The 21053-nt window shown below is 45.9% G+C and overlaps 1 long non-coding RNA gene across 3 annotated transcripts; it reads right to left on the minus strand.

Moving 5' to 3' along the window:
- Positions 1-293: 293 nt before the first annotated feature.
- Positions 294-21053, minus strand: LOC132367954 (uncharacterized). Of its 3 annotated transcripts, none has more exons than XR_009503892.1 (6): positions 20952-21053; positions 4053-4212; positions 3450-3496; positions 3211-3310; positions 1287-1377; positions 294-960 (listed from the first exon to the last, which is right to left on the minus strand). It is a non-coding gene; the product is annotated as an uncharacterized LOC132367954 (long non-coding RNA). The 3 variants fall into 3 exon arrangements; XR_009503891.1 differs by having other exon boundaries at positions 1067-1377; XR_009503893.1 differs by lacking the exon at positions 20952-21053 and adding an exon at positions 10111-10178 and having other exon boundaries at positions 1067-1377.

Genomic DNA, 21053 nt, shown 5'->3' on the forward strand with positions numbered 1-21053 from the left:
AGGGGCCCCCCGGGCGCGGGGCGCCATCTTTTTCGCGTTTTCCCGCGAATTATTGACGTCCCGCTTATGTAATTAGCGGGGGCCGCGCCGGCCTCGCCATTGGAGCCCGCGGCCGCGGGGCCCCGCAGCACCGCCCGCCCGCCGGCTCGCCCGCTCCCGCCCCCGGGCCGCCCCCGCGCCGCGCCCCGGCCTCCGCCCCCGCCCCCGCCCCCACGGGCGCGCATCCTCCGCCGCCACCGCGCGCCGGACGCAGACAAGCGGCGCGAGCGCACACGGACGCGGAGCCTGCGCCCCGGCATGACCGCCCGGCGGAGGCGCAGGCACAACGCGGGCACACGAGGAGGCGCGCGCGGCACTCCGAGCCGGCACACACTTGTTGAGGAAACACAACTCTGCGCGCAGGGCACAGACGTCAGCTGGCACAGACACACAGGGGGAGGTGCAGATGCACACGGACTCCCTGCGTAGACACAGACCTAGAACAACCCAAACGGGATTCGCACGACAGAAACACACAAACATCCTGCACTTGCGGTGTAGAGAGCACACACAGAAACAGATCCACAACGCGCACGGCACAAACACAAATTCACAACACATGATACACACGACACAACACACAATAAAGAGGCAATTACAGAGTATGGACATAGATACATAGGAGAGACACACCGTGTACACAGCATGGACACACAACAAAACATACACATAAAGTAGACAAACAGGCATGGAGCCACAACGCAGTAACACAGGCGCACAAGAGAAACAGAGTACACCAACAGCAAATTGCACACAAACGTAATGCACGGAAACACAACACAAAGATACAATTGCAAATACATACCACACACACAAACACAACATTTAAATAAGTGGCACACAGTGAAAGACATCATACAGAGTCATAGGAATAGCAGATTGAGGAAAGGGGCGTGGCTCCAGTCATATCCAGTCCTTGCCCTGGGGAGAATGGGCAGAAATGTCCCCATCCAGACTTACTCTTTGGGGGTTGGGGGCTGGAGAATACTTGCCAACCCCTCTCCTTATCCCTCAGCCCTCTTCTCACCTGCTAGCATCACACTGCACAGACACCCGTGAGGCTGTGGAGTGTGGACATCATGGGTGTAGCAGGTGGACCATACTCCCCCAGCCCCCCGTCCTTCCTGTTGACTGTCAAGTTGCCCACCCTTGGCCCCCTGCCTCTGGGCCTTGGGGTGTGATCTCTCTGGCTGGCTGGGTCTACCTGTAGGATGCACAGGGCAGAGATTACAGTTGGAAGCACTCACCTCTGGGTCTCATAGGCCAACTCCACTGATTACCAGCTGTGGGACCCTGAGCATAGCACTTCAACTCTTAAAACCCAGTCTCCTCATAGAGCTGTTGGGAAGGTTAGGGTGAATGTATGCACAGCCCCCAGCAGCCAGTGGGTATGCGGTAAGTGATTATCGTGCTTTGTCCAGAAATTATATATTCATTGAGTGCCCCCCTGGGTAGGACTAGAACTGGGAGCTATGGGGCCCACAGTCTCATGGGGAGTCAGGTGTTGGCTCAAGCAGCAACAACATACATATATAAATATGAGGGGTGTGGTGCAGCGAGCTGGACATGGAATTGGAGGAGTCCTGGCTTCAAGTCCAGCTCTGCCTCTGAGCCAGAGTAAGACGTTGGGTGAACTAGTCCCCCTGTAGGCCACGTTCCCTATCTGTTCAAAGAGGGTAGTGGTACTACCCCATCTCACAGGGCCATTGCAGAGATGAGGACAAAATAGCATAATGCAGGGGCGGGTGTTTTTGTCAGTGAAAAAGTGATGGGCAAGATGAGGAGTGGTTAAAATACTACAAAAGGAGAAATGATAAATGCCACTAGAAAGGTATAGTTTCACCTGACCATTTAGAGGCAAATCCAACTTTGAATTGAGAACTATCATAGAAAAGGTGGCATTCAGAGGGAATGTGGGGATAGGAGGGAGGCATTCCAGGTCTAGGGCATGGTGTGTGCAGGAGGCCTGGGACGGAGTGAGTTGTGTCTGCTGGACCGGAGTTCAGGGTGCAGACGGTAAGGCTGGAGGAGAAGGTGGAGCTGAGCGTCCTGGGCTGAGCTTGGTTTTCAGCCCACGGCAAATCAGGGCCACTGAGCAAGGTTGTAAGTTATGTGTATCCTAGAGAGCCTCGGGGAGTTTAGAACTGAGAAGGGCCATGATCTGAGTCTGCTTTGGGATCTGGCAGAAGTAGGTTGAAAGCATGGACAAACCAGAGAAAGACAAACAATCATTTTTTTAAAAAATGGGTTAAGACTATCAACAGGCAATTCACAGAAGAGGAAACCTAGGTGGCCAAAAATGTAAAGATATGTTCAACCTCACGGGTCATGGGAGAGATGCAAATGAAAAGGGCTGTGAAACGCCATTTCACATCCTCCAGACTGGCAAGGAGTAAGCATTATATCAATGTTGGGAGAAAGGTGGAGGGGGTAAAGAGGTGGCACCCTTGGAACCCTTGTACAGTCTTGATGGAGGTGTAAATTGGTACAACTTCTCTGGAGAAGAGGTTTGGCAACATCTAATAAAGTTAAAGATACTCTTGTCTACAATTCAGTGACTTCACTCACTCAGCACATAATTATGAAAAATGAGGAATTGATTAATTGTCCATCAACAGCAGTGCAGATAGATAAATTGTGATCTATCTGTGCAATGGAATAATATACTGGGAGGGAAAATAAACTGAGGCTGTAGCCTCAACATAGATACAGTCTAGAAAAAAAAAGAAAAAGGGAACATCAAGTGGTAGAATAGTGTGATACCAAAAGTTTCTTTTTTTTAATTCAAAACTATGCTATATATGTATTTTTAGGGATACAGTCAGATAGTGAAAGTGTTAAAACATGCATAGGAAATCAAAGACACTAAGTTTAAAATAGTAGTTACCTCTGGGAAGGGAGGGATGAGAATGAGATCAGAAAGAGGAACACAGGGGATTTAATTTTATCTGTAATGTTGTATTTCTCAGAAAAAAAAATCTGAAGCATATATGGCAAGGTGTCAAGATTTGACAAAGCTGGGTGTCTTGTCTGTAATTCTTCGGAATGATCCTTCTTCTCAAGTCCAAAACTTTTTCTCTATCCTCTGTACGTTTGAAATATTTGGTAATTTTAAAGATGGGGGCGGGGGCTGGGAGATTACAGCAAAGGAGGTTTAGTCACAGCACTAACCTGTCACATGTGCAGGGCCATCAGACCTCACAGTGTCCTAACATGTCTGTTCCCTGAGACTTGTCACGGCGGGGTGAACTGGGCATGGCAGGCATCAGATCTGTTCACAGGGGAGAGAACAAAAGCTTGGAGAGGTGGAGTGACGTCCCCAAAGCCACGCAAAGTAGGGAGGAGTACTCTCAGCTGTGTCTCAGGGGAGACCAGCAAAGGCCAAGGAGTGTCGAGAGAAGGTCTCCCACCTTGCAAAAATCCATCTTCTTCCATCTGCGGCCCTCTTCTATTTTTGCTTTCAATTAAGGACACCATGGAAAATACAGAAAAGCACAAGGAAGAGAATAAAAGTCACTTGTGGTTTTCACTGTCTTACTTTTTAAGTCAGCTTTATTGAGCTATAGGTAATTCACATACAAAAAATTCACCTATTTTAAACGTGCAACAGTACCTTAATTCGAGAGGACCTATTTGTTTGAGTCCTAGACCAGTTAGTATATATGAAAGTGCTCTACAAAGAAGAAAACGCTTATTCACAAATTTGAATAATTATGATTATAATAAAGGTTTTGGAAATCATTAAGACAATAATTATTTGGAAATAATTAAGATTTCATCTGTGAAAGTAGGTGGCCGGTAGGCGGGCCTGTGTTTTGTTGCCTGAATTTGGGGGTCAGTTTATAATGGCCTCAGCATGGAGGTGCTGAGAGCTTTCAAATTATAGTAGAAAGGATGACTGTTAACACCATTTAAAAATTAAAAAAAAAAAAAGAAATAGTTGACAGGGTCAGACTGTGGCCTATTGAAGTGTTTGTGGCCTTCGTTGGCTGCCAAGCCATAAACACCTTTACCTGTGGCTTTTGTGGGGAAACGAGAGACATCAAGTGTCTGTCCTCTTTGGGAGTCCAGGAGCGCCTCCATTGGGATGTAGGAGATCCTGTTGACCCTCCCTGCAAGCTTGCTATGGGACCAGGGGTGGGTCCCTTCTCTTCTCTGATTTGGTCTCCCCATCTGTTAAAAATAAAGTACGGCTTTATTCACACTTGCAACATTCAGCAGCCGGTTAGGGCAATGTGCTGTGGGCAGGCACCCCTAGGAATAAGGGTCAGGGCAGAGGGAGATGTGCCATAAAGATAAATAAATCCCAGTCTTTGGCATCAAGAAGCCCAGATCCAGCAGTAGGGTTGGCAGACAGACACATCAACAGGTCACTGTGATAGTCTGTTAAGAGATAGGATCAACCAACACTCAGGATTGTCAGAAAGTTTATTTTTTTGCCAGTACAAACTTTGTATTTTTGTTTCTCATTGTGTTTTAATTTTTATTACTGTAATTACTATTAAAATTTTTTTCATATATATTAAAAAAAAAAAAAGAAATGGCTCAAGACAAGGAGTGGTTGGTTCTGAGTAAATACCCATGATCTCTAAAGTGCCTCTGACTACAAAAGTATTTGATTTTATGAACTTAATCTGAGCTTTGTTTCTCCCTCACTGGGTAACCTTGAATAAATCACTTCTCCGGTCTGGGCTTCAGATTTACTCACTGGTCAAAGCATAACGTTTAAACAAATGAGTAGTTCCCAATCTTGCTACACAAAGGATCTTATATAAAGATTTGAGGGACTTCCCTGGCGGTGCAGTGGTTAAGACTCCAGGCTTCCACTGCTCGGGGCACGAGTTCTATCCCTGGTCGCGGAACTGAGATTCCACATGCCGTGGCACCGCCATAAAAGAGATTTGATCCACCAAACATCGCATTTATTATTTGAGAGTTATTTTGTCTTCTTTTTTATGAATTAGGTCCGTATATTAAATTCAATCAGAGATTTTGATTGGTGTGATACAAATAATGTGATTATAAAAGATAGAATTAGATAAATAGATAAGTAAATTGAATAAGTAAATAGAATTCTAGCCCAAAGCAAGGGCACTGTGTCTTTTGTTAATCTATGCCATTGTACAACAGATACTTCTGGGGAAGGGTAAAGATATCTTTCAAATTATCCCCATATTAAAATACAGAGGAGAATTTTATTAGTGAATTCCAGTATTTACAAGGCATCTTTTCTAGAATCAAGCAACCCGTGAGTCTGTCAACTTGGTGGCTGAGCGCCCAGCCCCAAGCTGAGCAGATAGGAAACAGACAAGAACTGGTCCCCAGGAGCCAACCCCTTGCTGGGCATTTCATGAAGGAGACAAACTATTAACTGCTCAAGAAATAATCAGAGGAGAGCAAAAAAGAAGACAGTGGATATCACATGATCATTTGTATGATTCAGCTAGTAGAATGGAGGTTTGAACCCAGTTAGGTCGGTGTATTCAAAAGCCAACGGCCAGCAAAGCACAGGGAGATCAGCTCTGTGCTTTGTGACCACCTAGAGGGGTGGGATGGGGGGGTGGGAGGGAGACACAAGAGAGAGGAGATATGGGTATGTATGTATATGTATAGCTGATTCACTTTGTTATACAGCAGAAACTAACACACCATTGTAAAGCAATTATACTCCAATAAAGATGTTTAAAAAAAAAAAGACCAATGGCCATCCCACTGCCCCACCCTGCCTCCTTGCTTCATGATAGGAAGATAATCATGATAATCATCAGCACACCAGAGAGCACACACTAGAGAGCACACCACATGCCAGGCACTGCCCTGGGTTTCACATGTGCTATTCTTAACCCATTTTACTCATGAGGAAACTGGTAAAGGTGGGAGAGCTGAGCCACAAACCCAGGCAGGCTGGGTCCAGAGCCTTTGACCACCATGCCCTTCTGCCCCTATGAATGCTGCTATTTGGTCTTGTAGCTTCTTATGCAATTAAGACACCCTAGATACATCATACAATGATATTTCATCTTGCACTAATACTTCATATATGAATGGCTCTTTGGAGTTTACACAGGGTATTTTCACATCTCCCATTCCATCCCCACAGCAACGCTACAAGATGAACAAGGCTAGGATTACAAATCCCCCATTTTGTAGATGATGAAACTGAGGTTAAGGAGGTTGAGTGAGGTACCCAAGGTCATGCAGCTAGAAGGTATTAGACACAAGTCTCAGGGTCAGGTAGTCACAACTGGAGAGGACCTTCCAAGTCACGTTACCCAACTCCTCATGTTCAGATAGGCAAACTGGTACCTGGAGAGCACGAGAGGCTTGCTCAAGGTCATCCAGGAAAGACTTGTTCAAGGTCAAGTGGTAAATCAGCAAATGAGCCATAGTTTGATCAAGGTTTCTGCCTCCCTGCTGAGAGATTTATACCCTGTTGCTTTTGTCAGATCTCCAGCAATCCTCTTGGGTTTTCCTACTGCCAAAATTTATTTTAAAAGCCTTCTTGTTCAGTGTTCTGTGATATATGACATTCTCCTGAATTTCTGAGGGAGTCCTTGCCTGGGTGGGGGAATGTCTAGGTGACAATCAACTTGGAGAGGCCGTGAGTCTACAGCGATTTAAAGAGAATCTTCGCTCTTTTGCTGCTCGCAGAAGAAACTCCCAAAGCTGGTCTCTCTCTGTGGTCTGTTCTGCTCCCTAACCTTTGGGCCGAAACTGGGGCGATGGCTTTGAGAGGTTTAGCTGGGACCACTTGGATCTGTGTCTTACAGCTGCCCCTTCCAAGATTACAGTTCAAGACCCCATACATCTCCTGCCATGGACAGGAAACGTCTAGGCCAGAGCTGCGTGGAGGGAGCCCAATTTGTGAGACACCCTGGGTAGGAGCCTGTGAGCCAAGAGCTGTTCACTTCAGATGCGGCTCAGACCACTGGGGTCTGGATCCCACCTGGGGGGCTTCGACAGGCCCAGGGTGTGTGTGGTGGCTGAGGTGGGGGCAGTTAGAGGAAGGGAGAGGGACTCCGGAGCGGTGGGCATCCAGGAAAGAGGCCCTGGGACTTAGGTTGGTGGGAACAGTAGGCACAGTTTGTATAAACATTCAGCTGAAAGAGAGATGCTGCAGCAGCTGGACATAAAAAGGTCAGGGGCGGGGGATGGCCACCGGAAAAGGGAGAGGCAGGGACAGGACTCCGCAGCGAGGGGTTTTGTCTGTGCAGGTCGCAGCGGAAGCAGAGAGAGCACAGGCTCAAACCGTGAGTAATCTGTTCGCAAACCCTTCACAGCCAACCTGGCTTTGGCAATGAACCCTTGGTGAGACCGAGGAGCCATGTCCTCGTCTGCGGTCAGGAGATGACCCAATGCCAACTTGAGTGTTTCTCACTCCAATTGCTGGTCCATCCTGTCCGCAGTCACCCCCCCTCTGACAATCCCAGGAGGTACCAACCTGGGATGACCCTTCCATGAGGGTTAATTTTAGCACCCAGTTATTTAATCAAATGTGGATCTAGGTGGGGCTGTGAAGGGATTCTGTAGTTGTGATTAACATCTACAGGCAGTGAAGATGACCCTGGTAATGTGTGAGAGGGCCTCATCCAATCACTTGGAGGCCTGAAGAGCAAAAACGGATGTTTCCCAGAGAAGAAGAAATGGTGTGTCAAGAGCACAGCATCACCTCGTGCCTGCGTTGGAGGCTGTCAGCCTACCCTGGACTTGGCAGTCCCCCCATCCCGTGAGCCAGTTTCTTAAAATAAAGGTATTTCTTTTAAAAACTGTATATACATATTTATTTTATGGCTATCTACCATCTATGTATCTATCTATGTATCTATGTCTGTATCTATCCTCTCTGTATCTATCAATCTACCTATCTTTGTACCTATGTATCTTTGTATCTATCAATGTATGTATGTACCTATGTACCTATCTATCTCCATCAGTTCTGTTTTCCTGGAGAATCCTGACTGATGATCCCTCTTTCAGAGGCTTGAGAACAGATCACTGATCAGACCCTTCCCAGACCATCTCCTGGCACATATTGGGGTCCCTTTATTCCTCTCCCTCCTGCCCCTCTGTCCGTGTACTCCAGCCCATTGCTCCTTCAGCAGTCCACACCCATGGGTTTTACCTCAGCCTCCTTCTCTACACTCATGACCCTTAAAAGGCCAGAAGGACCCAGATGAGAATGGAATCCCGTAGAAGAGCAAGCTTGGTAGCAGCTTGAAGGGCTGAGAGGTCTGGACCAAGGGCGCAGCCATGGGAGCCACAGGAACCCCAGCCAAGGGAATGCTGCAGGCAGTCTGATCTGGGGACCTCTGCTGAGAGTGATTTTGACCTCCAAGGGTCCTCTCACCACTCACTCAAGAGTCAGCCCCAGGAGGGAGTATCTGATTGGTGGAGGTTGTATTTCACATTTGCCTATCCACTGTCCGGGCAGGAGACGCTGGGGAAGCACTGGGTTTCACTAGGCTTACATGGTGATGGTGCCATGGGAGGTGGGTGCTAGTTTTCCTTCCTCACAATGGGGGAACTCCCTCAAAAGAGAAATCAGGTTCTAAGATGGGGGCAGATACTAGACAGATTATAAGTTGCAGCTAAACCTCTTGGAGCTATTGTTCAAGTTAAGCCAATAACGGTTAGATGGTGTTGCTTAAAAAGGAGCAGGGTGGAGTGGACAGAACGTAGGTTCTGAACGTGGATGACCCAAGGTTGAATTCTACCCCTTATTACTATTGTGACTCTGGGCAAGTTACCTAACCTCTACGAGCCTCAATTTCCTCCTCTGAAAAATGGGGATAATAACATTACCTACAGCCCCCAAAATTACACGTGAAAACACTTTGTAAACTCTAAAGTATTTTGAGCCCTTGGGGGCAGTGGGGATGGGGCAATCATGCCTAAGGCATCTTCTCAGCTTGGTGTCCAGCCCAAGCCTGGTACCCAGTAAATGCCCAGGAAGTGTTTGTTGAGTGAATGGATAAAGTGATCATGGGATTATTATCATCGTTCTAACTTGACCATCAGCTTTGCAGAAAAACCCAGGCAGATGCTGCTGGACTCTGATGTGAGTTTTGTGAGCTGAGCTGAATCTTTTTCTTTTCTTTTCTTTTCTTGCTTTTTTTTTTTTTTTTTAAACAACCCTTTTGACGTTTTCATTTTAATATGTGAAACCTGGCTACTTGTCTCAGGGAAAGTTTATGGAAAAAAAGCTTCCAGCTGGCTTTGGGGCAGCCCATAAAAATGTACTGAAAACTTTGACCAGTTAGAATTTAGGAGCTGTTGGATGACAGAGATCAGTGACGCCATAAACCCTGGTGAGGCCCACAGTATTTCAATAATTAGCTCTCTGGGCAAGAGGATGCGTTCTTTATTCCTTCCTGGTTCCTAGTCAAAGGATGGGGCCCAGAATCTGCTAAAGAGAAACCACAGCTTTCAAATAACCGACAAACACATCTCTAAACAGGGGCAGCTTGTGATTCAAATGGTTTCAAACGGCGTGGGGGAGGGAAGGGTTTTGAAGAGCTTTAACAGTAGCAAGCTGATCAGAATACCCACACCTCTCCCTCCCGGCCAGCTTTCCAAATCCTCCCCCTCCCTCAGCTCAAGTCTGACCTCCTCCAGGAAGCCCTCCTGGATAACCCCAGCCCATTATGGATTTGTTCATCCATATGACTCTTGGACTTAAAACCCTCCAGAAGTTCCTCTGAGCCTCAGGGCAAAATTCAGTCTCCCTAGCTTGACATGCAAGGCCTTTTGTGATTTGGCCCCTTCCTGCCTCTGTGGCCTCTTCTCATATTCCTTCCCCCTACTCTTGACTCAGCTGCACCAGACAACCTTCCGCTCTATCTCTTCCCCCTCTCCGTTCGGGCCTCAGAGTCTTGGACTGTACCCTTGCTTTGGCTGGGATTCTCCTTCTCCTTCTTTATGTGGCTGGATGGTATTTATTCCCAAAATTCAGCCCGGGCCTCTCCTCCAGAGGATGGGGTGGTGGAGAGTTTGAGTCCCCCAGGCTGGCTTAGGGGGTCTCCATTTGGGTTCCCAGAGTACTCGTCACACTTACCCCGACAGTCCACTTACCTCCATCCTCTCTGCTCTCCCGGGAGCCCTCCTCATCTCAGTATCTCTCCAGCTGATACCAGACCTGGCCCAGAGAACATGGTCCTTTTTAAGCCCTGCTCCTCACACCTGGCAGTCCTCTGGGATAACCTGGGGAGCTTTAAAATGCTGACGCCTGTGTTCTCCTCAGAGATTCAGATTTTATTGGTCTGGGAGGTGGCCTGGGCCTGAGGATGGGTTGAAAAGTTCTCCAGGTGGTTCTAACGTGCAGCCAAGGGCGAGCACCACTGTGATTGACAGCACCTGACTCAGGACTCCCCCAGAGACTCAGAGGAGCTACACTCTGGGCATCTGTCAGGGAGCATGATCTTGAACTCACAGCCCCACTGTACTTGCCAAAAGCTGTGTTGAAAGGAACACTATTCATCCATTTACCTGGATCGGTGGTGCTGAGCAGCTATACAATCACTCTTGGGCCCCAGACAGCCATCCAGCCTGTCAGGAGAGACACCTGCACCTCAATACCTGTTAGAAAGACTGAGCCCCACCCCAGATCCAAGGAGCCCGGCCTGGGACCCCGCACTGTAAACAGTTACTGACTGCTGCTGACGCACACCAATGTGACACAACTCAAAATATCCTAAACCAGGGCTGCAAGCTCCTGACAACTTGCAAAGCCAGGTAGGGAAGTTGAAAACAAAAAGGGCCTCAGGGAACCATGGAGGGATCATCGGAAAACTACTCAGCTCAAGCCAATTCTCACCCTTAGGGAATGTGGGTCCCATGTAGTCAAATCCTTTTTTTTTTTTTAAACAGACTGTCAAAATCTAGCTTTTTAGGTGAAATTTCCTAACAGTTTAAAGTTGGCGATGAATCCAAACCGTTTAAGTATACTTCTCAGGCCAAACAGAGCTTACCTGAGGACTGCATGTAGCTAGCAGCCTGCCAGTTTGTTCTAAATGTTTCCTATAAACGCTGCGTGGGGATTAAACCAGAGAACGGAGACCGGCAGGCCTGTCCTGCGCTGTGCTCTCTCCCCCGAGCTGCTTTCCGCTTTGGGACTTGGGCCAGCATGGAGGGGAGCACAGGAAACAGCCCCCGGGGCCTGTGCTGTACGTGTAGTCGGTACGCCGTTTGGGGACATTGCTCCCTACGTTCCACCGTGTTCTCCTCACGCCAGCTCCCTAGGAAAAGGCCTCTCTGGTCTTAGGGCCCAGGAAAGTCATGTTTTCCTGCAGCCGCTGATTCGTTGGTATCTTATGGACCCTGAACCTCGTGGGATTAGATTTTGGCCGCTAGAAAGCTCAGAGGACAATTTGGGGCTTGTCTCCTGTAACCCAGAGGACCACGAGCTCTGCCTTTTGTCTGCCTGTCTTTTTCCCGGGTTCCTCTGACCTTTCCAGCTTCTGTTTTCCATTTGGCAACCGTCACATGACCACGCCTCTAAAATTTTTATTCTCTTGTACATCAAGAAGTTATGTTAAGTGCTTTCTGGAATAAGGCATGCTATAAATAAAGAAGCCCATACAAAAGAGTAAGTGCTCAACAAGAAAAAAAAGAAAGCTTGTTGAATCAGTGACTTCTTGAATGATTCATCTGCGGTCCCTCCCAGGGCCGTGCACGGAGCAGGTGTTCAGGAAATGAAAGGCAGGGTGATAGAGAGGAAAGTGACGGTTTAGAGATGGTGAGACAGTAGCCCTGTCATTTCCTAGCGACTAGGACCTTGGCCAAGTTATTTAAGCTCCCTTAGCCTCAGCTTCCTCATCTGAAAAATGGGGATAATCTCAGAACCCACTTTCTGGAGGTTGTTGGGAGGACTGAACGAGGTTTTGTATGTAAAAGGCCTGGTGCATAATAGACACAATAAATGGCAGCTGTGATTATTAATTATGAAAACCCCCTTGTGTGGCGATGTCATTATTTAATAGCCTAATTAATAAGGTGTGCCCCATGGATAAGGGTACTCTTGCTCTGCTCAGGTTGGCTAGACGCTGAAAAAGAAGCCACATGTAAACACTGGCGGAATAAAATGGAAATGCATTCCGAGAAGCCCTTGATTTCCTCAGCTCTCTGTCCCAGCTCTCTGCTTACCAGGCCCCGGGCACCCCTGGTTTCAGCGGTGATGCAGGTAGCTCCCTCTCCAAGTCTGCAGCTGCCCCATCACTCTCTTCCCAGCACGCTCAGCTCCTGTCCTGCCTTCCACATCACTCAACTCTCCAGCCGTCCTGTACATCCCTTTCTTGGAAGCCGCTGGCAGTTTTCTCCAAGACTTCCAGCTCCTTCTTTAGCTCTGACTGTCCCCTCTCCTGATGATTACTTAAGGAAGCAAATTCATCATCGACAATCACTTGCTCTCATTGCTCAATGGACGCACCTCCACCTTAGGAAGTCTGTGCCCTGTGGTGTCCAGGAGGAGCACTCAGATGACTGGACGTAGTATTGGGGAGCAGGGCATTCCCCTGAGGGTGGGACAGTCAGGAATGGAACCCTCTACTATCGGTATAGGGAAGGCAGCTCATCACACATCCTTGCCATGGAATGTCGCATCTCCCTAATCACTGAAAATTTATTCAGAGGGGGCACCATAGTGTAGGCAGAGTTTCCCAAAGTTTGGTCCTGGACCAAGAGCATCAGCATTAACTGGGAACGTGTGACAAATGCAAATTCTCTGGCTCCACCCCAGAACCACTGAGTTTAAAAATCTGGGGGTGGACCCAGCACTCTGTTATTTTTTTTTAATTAATTAATTTTTTTGGCCATGCCACGCAGCTTGTGGGATCTTAGTTCCCTGACTAGGGATCAAACCCGGGCCCCTGGCAGTGGAAGCTCAGACTCCTGTTCACTGGACCACCAGGAAATTCCCCTAGCACTCTGTTTTAACAAGCCCTCAGCCTGGTTCAGCTGAGTGGCAGTTTGCAGACCTCTGGAGTGGAGGCAAGTGCGAAGCCTGGATTCCAGTTCTGAGCCTCAGTTATCTCCTCTGTAAACAGGGACCATGCTTCAGGCAGGGGCCTTCTGTCAGGGAAGTGAGATTAGTGTGGGACTCATGCCCGCACATGGTTGGTGCTCAGCCATCCCTCACCCAGTCGTTCATCAAACCAACCACTGAGGGTCAAGTATGACCTGACACTGCTCTGTGATAGGCCCAGAATCAGTCATGGACCCCAGGACTCCTGACTCTGTCAAGGAGGGGAAGTCAGACAAAGTTACGGGAAACCTGATTAGAAAGGTTGGTGGGGGACCTGCATGCCCAATTTAGGATGTTTTATTTTATTTTATTATTTTATTTCACTATTTCTTTTTTAAAAAAATTGAATTATAGTTGATTTACAATGTTGTGTTAATTACTGCTGTACAGCAAAGTCCTCAGTTTATATATATATATATATATAATTTTTCATATTCTTTTCCATTATGGTTTATCACAGGATATTGAATATAGTTCCCTGTGCTATACAGTAGAATTTTTATTTTAAATGTTTCTATTACTTTTCTACAACAAAGCAACCAGATGCTGTGATTCCAGCGGCCCCTGGGGCCACTTGGTCTCTTCTCTCCAGGCCACCTCCCAGTCCCTGCCAGGGCCATGGAGGAGCAGCTACAGAGCATCGGGGATACCCGCCACCACCCCCGCGCTGACCTTGACATTGCACAGGTGGAATGCAGCCTCAGGAGGCCCTCTTATCAGGCACTGAGGCCCTGGCTGCCTGCAGAAGGCCTGGCACGGTTCAGGAAAAGGCGCCTGGGAGAGCAGAACCGCGTGTTTGGAATGCTGGAGCTGCTCAATGCATTCCATATGGCTGCGGGTGCTGGCGGCCTGGCCCGACCCAGGGGACCGAGGGAGGGGGAAGGACTCTGGCAATCAGCCGCTCCCCCATTAGGCCCTTGCCAGCCCCTCCCTGCAGGAAGGCACATTTATTTGTGCTCATTTATTGTCTGTCTCCCCTCTGCCCTGTGCTGGGATGTTGAACACTGATTGCCAAGACTAGCCCGGTGCCAGGAACATAGATGTTGGGAAGATTTGATGAGTGAACACCTAATAAACAACTTATTCGTAGAAGGCTTTAGGGATTCTTCCTCTTAAATAAGCCCAGCACACAATCCCCCAGAGCACTCAGCTTCAGCTAACGTTCCTGGGAATCTTCTGTGTGTCTGGACCTCACATGTGTCATCCAGCTGCCCCTCATAACCCCACCAGTTGGGGACTGTGTCACCCAGCTTTGCCCATGAGGGCAGTGGGGCTCAGAGCTGGTGATGTGACTTGCCCAAGGTCTCACAGCCAGCAAGGGTAAGGATCTGAAAGCAGGTTAAAGGATTCCAGGTCCAGTGCCCTTTCTGTCCAAGCTCCAGAGGGAGGGAAGTCCCGCTGAAGCTTTAATCTACCCTGACTTCCTGGGGTTTGTCCTCACTCAGATCCCAGAGTTCCTCAGACTCGTAAAGTAAGGAACTGACCCGTTAAGAAAACAAGGCACAGAAACCTCCAGCAACCTTAAAATTCTTTCCCCCAGTTTTACTGATGTATAAATAACAAACTTGTCAGAAATTTTGAGCTTTCAGATTTAAGGGAGAACAATTGCCTTAAAGAGGATTCTGTGATTTTCATGTTGTGTTTATGTAATAGCTCTAGAGGCATGATGGTTTGATTAATAGGCTCTTTGGGTAAAACCGTGGAAGTCCTCCAATCAAAATTAGGAACTCAATAAAGAATAAAACCCAATACTATTATTCAACATTGATCTGAAAGTTTTAGCCATTGCTGTAATGTGAAGCAAGGAGGTGACTTAGGAAAAAGACTACCACTTCTTAAGGATTCTGAAATTGGATTTATATTAAATATCTTATTTTACTGAATACTCATAGCACCTCAACAAGATAGATAGTTATTTTATGTATTTTATATTAAATATATTATTTTACTGAATACTCATAGCACCTCAACAAGATTGTATTAACATTGTTTCCATTTTTTTCCTTATAAGGGAATTGAAGTTCATAGATGATAAGTAACTTGCTTATGTTTATCCACCAAATGATCCTTGTGGCTCCAGAATGTTGCTGCTATTTGTAAAGGAGTCAAAATTATGCTGATTTAAACAGGATTTGTTTGTCCATCTTGAAAACCAGTAAAATTAACTGAAAAAGCTACCAGAATAAATAAGAGAATTCAGCAAGGTGATTGGATATAAAAGGCAGTCACCATCCTATACATCTGTACCACCCTACATACTAACATAACCAATTAGAAAGCATAAGTTGAAAAAATTTCTGTCATAACATATCAGTAACTAGCCTTAACAAGAAATGTGAAAGACTGATAAGAAGACAACCACACACCTTTACTGAGAAACAGAAAAAGATAAATAAATGAAGCTTCATTCCTACTGTGGTCTTGGATAGGAAAACAGGATGTTGTAAAGATGTCAACTTTTCTCAAGGTAATTTGCAAGTTTAATGAGACTCTCATAAAAATCTCTGAAATATTTTTTATCATGTTTGTTCCATCTGCAAGAATAAAAAGTCAAAAAATGTTGAAAAATACAAGTAATACAAAAAAAGGGTAAATTTGATGCGTGAAGGAAACCAACACCTGTCATGTCACATTTTAAAACATACTCTGAAACTTTAGTAATCAAAAATAGCATGGTAAGGATATAAGAAATGGTAATGGATCAGAAGAACAAAAATAGCCCAGAAACAGTCCTTATCATTTACAGGCTTCAGTGTGTAATAAAGGTGGTGACCAAATCACCAGGTAAAGGAAGAATGATTCAACCTCAAGGCTAAGACAATTGGCCAGCCATCTGGAAAAGAATTAAGTCAGTCTCATCTCTCACTTTATATCAAATAAATTTCTGATGGAGGAAAGAGTTAAAATATGAGTCCATAAAACTTAGAAGAAAATCTAAATAAATATTTTTCAACTTAAAAACAAAACTTTTTTAACCTTGTATTTGGAAATAATTTGACTCACATAAAGTTGCAAAAATAGTACAGAATTCTTGTGTACCCCATCACATAGTTTTCCCTAATCATAACCTCTTACATAACCATAGTGCATTTTCAAAACCAAGGAATTGAAGCTGGTATGACACTATTAAGAAACTACAGACCTGGCACATATATGTAATGGAATATTACTCAGCCATAAAAAGAAATGGAATTGAGTTATTTGTAGTGAGGTGGATGGACCTAGAGTCTGTCATACAGAGTGAAGTAAGTCAGAAAGAGGAAAACAAATACCGTATGCTAACACATATATATAGAATCTAAAAAAAAAAAAAAAAGGTTCTGAAGAACCTAGGGGCAGGACAGGAATAAAGATGCAGATGTAGAGAATGGACTTGAGGACACAGGGAGGGGGAAGGGTAAGCTGAGACGAAGTGAGAGAGTGGCACTGACATATATACGCTACCAAATGTAAAATAGCTAGCTAGTGGGAAGCAGCCGCATGGTGCAGGGAGATCAGCTCGGTGCTTTGTGATCACCTAGAGGAGTGGGATACGGAGGGTGGGAGGGAGACACAAGAGGGAGGGGATATGGGGATATATGTATACATATAGCTGATTCACTTTGTTATAAAACAGCAACTAACACAACGATGCAAAGCAATTATACTCCAATAAAGATGTTAAAAAAAAAGAAACTACAGACCTGGGACTTCCCTGGTGGTCCAGTGGTTAAGAATCCGCCTTCCAAGGCAGGGGACACGGGTTCCCCTGGTGGGGGAACTAAGATCCCACATGCCACAACTAAGACCCAAGGCAGCCAAAATAAATAAAATAAATTAAAAATAAAAAAGAAACTACAGACCTTATTTGGATGGGGACATTTTAAACAATAAGAAATACAACTCCGTTTAAAAAATTAAAATCTTTAGTGTATTAAAAAAATCATAAAAGAAATCAGAAGGGCAGATGACAAATTGAGAAAAGTACTTGCAATAAGTGTGACCGATGAATAGTAATTACCATGCTTTGTGATAAGTTAATAAGAAAAATACTAACATGTATATAGAAATTTGGACACAGGGCATGTGTAGACAATTCACATAGAACGAAATGTAGATGGTTAGTAACCATGTGAAACCGGCTCATCCTTCCTAGATACCAAAGGCAACTGTGTTAAATTTAAAATGCCATTTCTCATCTAGTAAATTAACAAATATTTTAAAAATATAGCAATACTGAGTGAGATGAGATATATACTTCAATACATTACTTGGGGAAATTTAAATTAGTACATCATTTCTGCAAAACATTTTTCAATATGTATCAAGAGCCTTAAAATTGTTCACATCTTCGAGCCAGGCATAGCACTTCTAAACATCTCTCCTCTGGCTGTTATCAGAGGTAACACCAAAGACTTGTCAAGATTGTTCATCATAGGGACTTCCCTGGTGGCACAGTGGTTAAGAATCCACCTGCCAATGAAGGGGACACGGGTTCAAGCCCTGGTCCTGGAAGATCCCACATGTCGCAGAGCAACTAAGCCCATACGCCACAACTACTGAGCCCGCGTGCCACAACTACTGAAGGCTGTGCACCTAGAGCCCGTGCTCCACAACAAGAGAGGCCACAGCAATGAGAAGCCCACGCACCACAACGGGGAGTAGCCCCCGCTCGCCACAACGAGAGAAAGTCCGTGCACAGCAACGAAGACCCAACGCAGCCAAAAATAAATAAATAAATTAATTAATTAATTAAAAGAAAAAAAAGATTATTCATCGCAGTGGGTAAAAGCTGAATTATCTGACAGTTAGGGGATGGTTAAATTACTTCTGTCCCTTCCACATAATGGAATATAACACTGTCATGACAATATTCTTTCATAGATTTTTAATGGCATGGAAAAATGTTAATAATAATATGAAATGGAAAATTAAAGATAAAGATTGGTATATGTATATGATACCAATTTTGAAGACTGTGAGTGTGTGTGTATGTATCTGGTATATATATCTATATATCTATATATGGCAAGAAATACACCACCACGTTAATAGTAGTTATCTCTGAGTAGTGGGATACTCTTCTGTATTTCTCCCTTCTTTTTAAAAATAATGAGCAGCTATTGCTTTTATATTGTTATTTTAATGGCTTTATTGAAATATAATTTACTTATCATAAAATGCACCCTACCTTTATATTATTTTAAATGATTATGTATTTTGTTCATTTAAAAACAAATTTATATTTATTTTATTTTGTTTTTATTTATTTATTTATTTACTTACTTACTTACTTATTGGCTGCAACGGTGGCATGAGGGATCTTAGTTCCCTGACCAGGGAGTGGACCCGGGCCCCCTGCAGTGGAAGTGCAGAGTCCTAACCACTGGACCACCAGGGAATTCCCAACAAATTTATATTTGGAAAATAGAACAGTGTTTAAAACTAAAAACAAGTCTTCTAGACTGCAGCTGTATCAGTTAGGGTTCCACCAACGAAAGAGAAAAAAATATATAAATGCCATTGAATTGTACACTTTAAATGGGTGAATTGTACAGTATGTGCGTTATATCTTAATTATACCTTCCTAAAGCTGTTACCAAAAACTTCCTAGCTCTGCCTCTCACCAGACGTGTGACCTTGAAAAGTGACCTCACCTCCCTCAGCCTCAGTTTCTTCATCTGTTAAATGGGGATGATGACAACAGTGACCTCATGAGTTGTTGGGATGTTTTGCTGAGAGGACACAGTAAGCCCTTGGTAAATACTAACAATAGCGATTGTTTACAGAGGAGGGCTCCCCAGTGCCTGGCTCGGGGCTGGGCACTTATGTTCATGACCTCACTTTGTCCTCTGACACCCCCTACGCCGATTGTGCAGCGGAGGAGACCGAGGCTGAGGGCTCCAGCAGACAGGCAGCATCGAAACCCGGGTGTTCTGGAGGCCGGCACCTGAGTTCTAACCACAGGGCAATCCTGGTTTTTGTGTCGTGTTGCCTTTCCATACGTGTGGGTGCTTTCATTACCGGGACCCCCTGCATCAGGAGATGTCAGCTGCTCACCTGGAAGCTTCATCCACCTCCCTCCCTCCTTCCAAATGGATTCTCTCCTTTTCTCTGGCTTAGAATACTTTCCAAGGTAGAAAACGCTCCAGAGAAATGCCACCCAAGAACTGGTGACTTCCTCGAGTCCCTGAGCAGGTCAGGCCTTGGGGAGGAAGACTCAGACTCAGCTCTGTGCCCTCCTCGCTTGGAGAGACCTCTGAGCCTCAGCCTCGTCACAGAAAACATGCGGATTATGATAGTATTTCCTTGCCAGGGATGTTGCAAGGCTGACTGAGAGGCCCCAGCCCCAGGGTGTTAGCTCCTCCTGAGACCCCGTTGGCAGGGAGAGGGCAGGCCTGGGGCTGGCCCCCACCCAGCAAGCCTCAGAGCTAGCTATGCGGAGCCAGCGAGTACAGCTGCTAAAAATAGAAGTCACATCTAGCAGGGACATGGGTTGGCCCAGAGGCAGGGCTCAGCCCAGGCAGATGGGAGTGGCAAGGGGGGGCCGGGACACTCGCCCACCACCAAGGCCCCTCACCTGCAGTGTGTGTGTGTGTGTGTGTGTGTGTGTGTGTGTGTGTGTGTGTGTGTGTTGGGGGTGTGATTCCCTTACTCAGTGCAAGGCCCCATCCCCAGCTACAACAGAGGGGTGGAGACTGCTCCTTCATCAGGGCAACGAGAAAAGTCCTCTAGGGATGTTCAGTAGACATATAATGTGAGCTACACATGTAATTGTCAATTTCCTAATACAAACATTAAAAAAAGATCAGGGGAAATTAATTTTAATAAATTTTATTTAATCTAATATAATGAAATGTTGATCATTTCAACATGTCATCAATATAAAAATATTAAGGAAATCAATGAAATTCTCTTTTTCATACTATGTCTTCAAAATATGGTAGGTAGGGCTTCCCTGGTGGTGCAGTGGTTAAGAATCCCCCTGCCAATGCAGGGGACACGGGTTAGAGCCCTGGTTCGGGAAGATCCCACATGCCGCGAAGCAACTAAGCCCGTGCGCCACAACTACTGAGCCTGAGTTCTAGAGCCCGCCAGCCACAACAACTGAGCCTGCGTGCCACAACTACTGAAGCCCGCGCGCCTAGAGTCCGTGCTCCGCAACAAGAGAAGCCACCGCAATGAGAAGCCTGCGCACCACAACAAAAGAGTAGAACCCCCGTGCTCCGCAACTAGAGAAAGCCCGCACACAGCAACGAAGACCCAATGCAGCCAAAAATAAATAAATAAATAAATTTATTTTTTAAAAATATGGTACGTATTTTAGACTCATGGCTCATCTCAATTTGGAGTGGTCACGTCAAGTGCCATATTAGCTTTCGACCGCTGCTGTAACACATTAGCACTTAGTGCTTTGAAACAGCACGGATTTATTATCTTACAGTTCTGGAGGTTAGAAAGTTGGAAATGAGTCTCAGCGGGCTAAAATCAAGATGTTGGCAGGGCTGTGTTCGTCCTGGAGACTCCAGGGGAGAATTCGTTCCTTGTCTTCTCCAGCCCACCTTCCATCCATCCATCCATCCATCCATCCATCCATCCATCCACCTATCCATCCAGCCATCCATCCATCCACCCACCCAGCCACCCAGCGAGCCATCCAGCCATCCACCCACCCATCCATCCATCCCTTCCTCCATCTTCAAAGTGCATATCCCAAACTGCTTCTGTTGTCACATCTTCTCTTCCTCTGCTTTACTTGTCACTTTGCCTTCTCTGACTCTGACCCTCGACTCCCTCTTATAGGACCCTTATGATGATATTGGGCCTGCCCAAAGGATCCAGGATAACCTCCCCATCTCAAAATCCTTAATCACATCTGCAAAGTCCCTTTTGCCATGTAAAGTAGCATACTCACAGATACGAGGATTAGGGTGTAGACATCTTTGCAGAGCATTATTCAGCTGGCCACACACGCTTTACAGCCACGCGTGTCAGCAGCTGCTGAACTGGACAGTAT

Source organism: Balaenoptera ricei, chromosome 6 (assembly GCF_028023285.1).
Source record: "Balaenoptera ricei isolate mBalRic1 chromosome 6, mBalRic1.hap2, whole genome shotgun sequence".
Taxonomy (NCBI): Eukaryota; Metazoa; Chordata; class Mammalia; order Artiodactyla; family Balaenopteridae; genus Balaenoptera; species Balaenoptera ricei.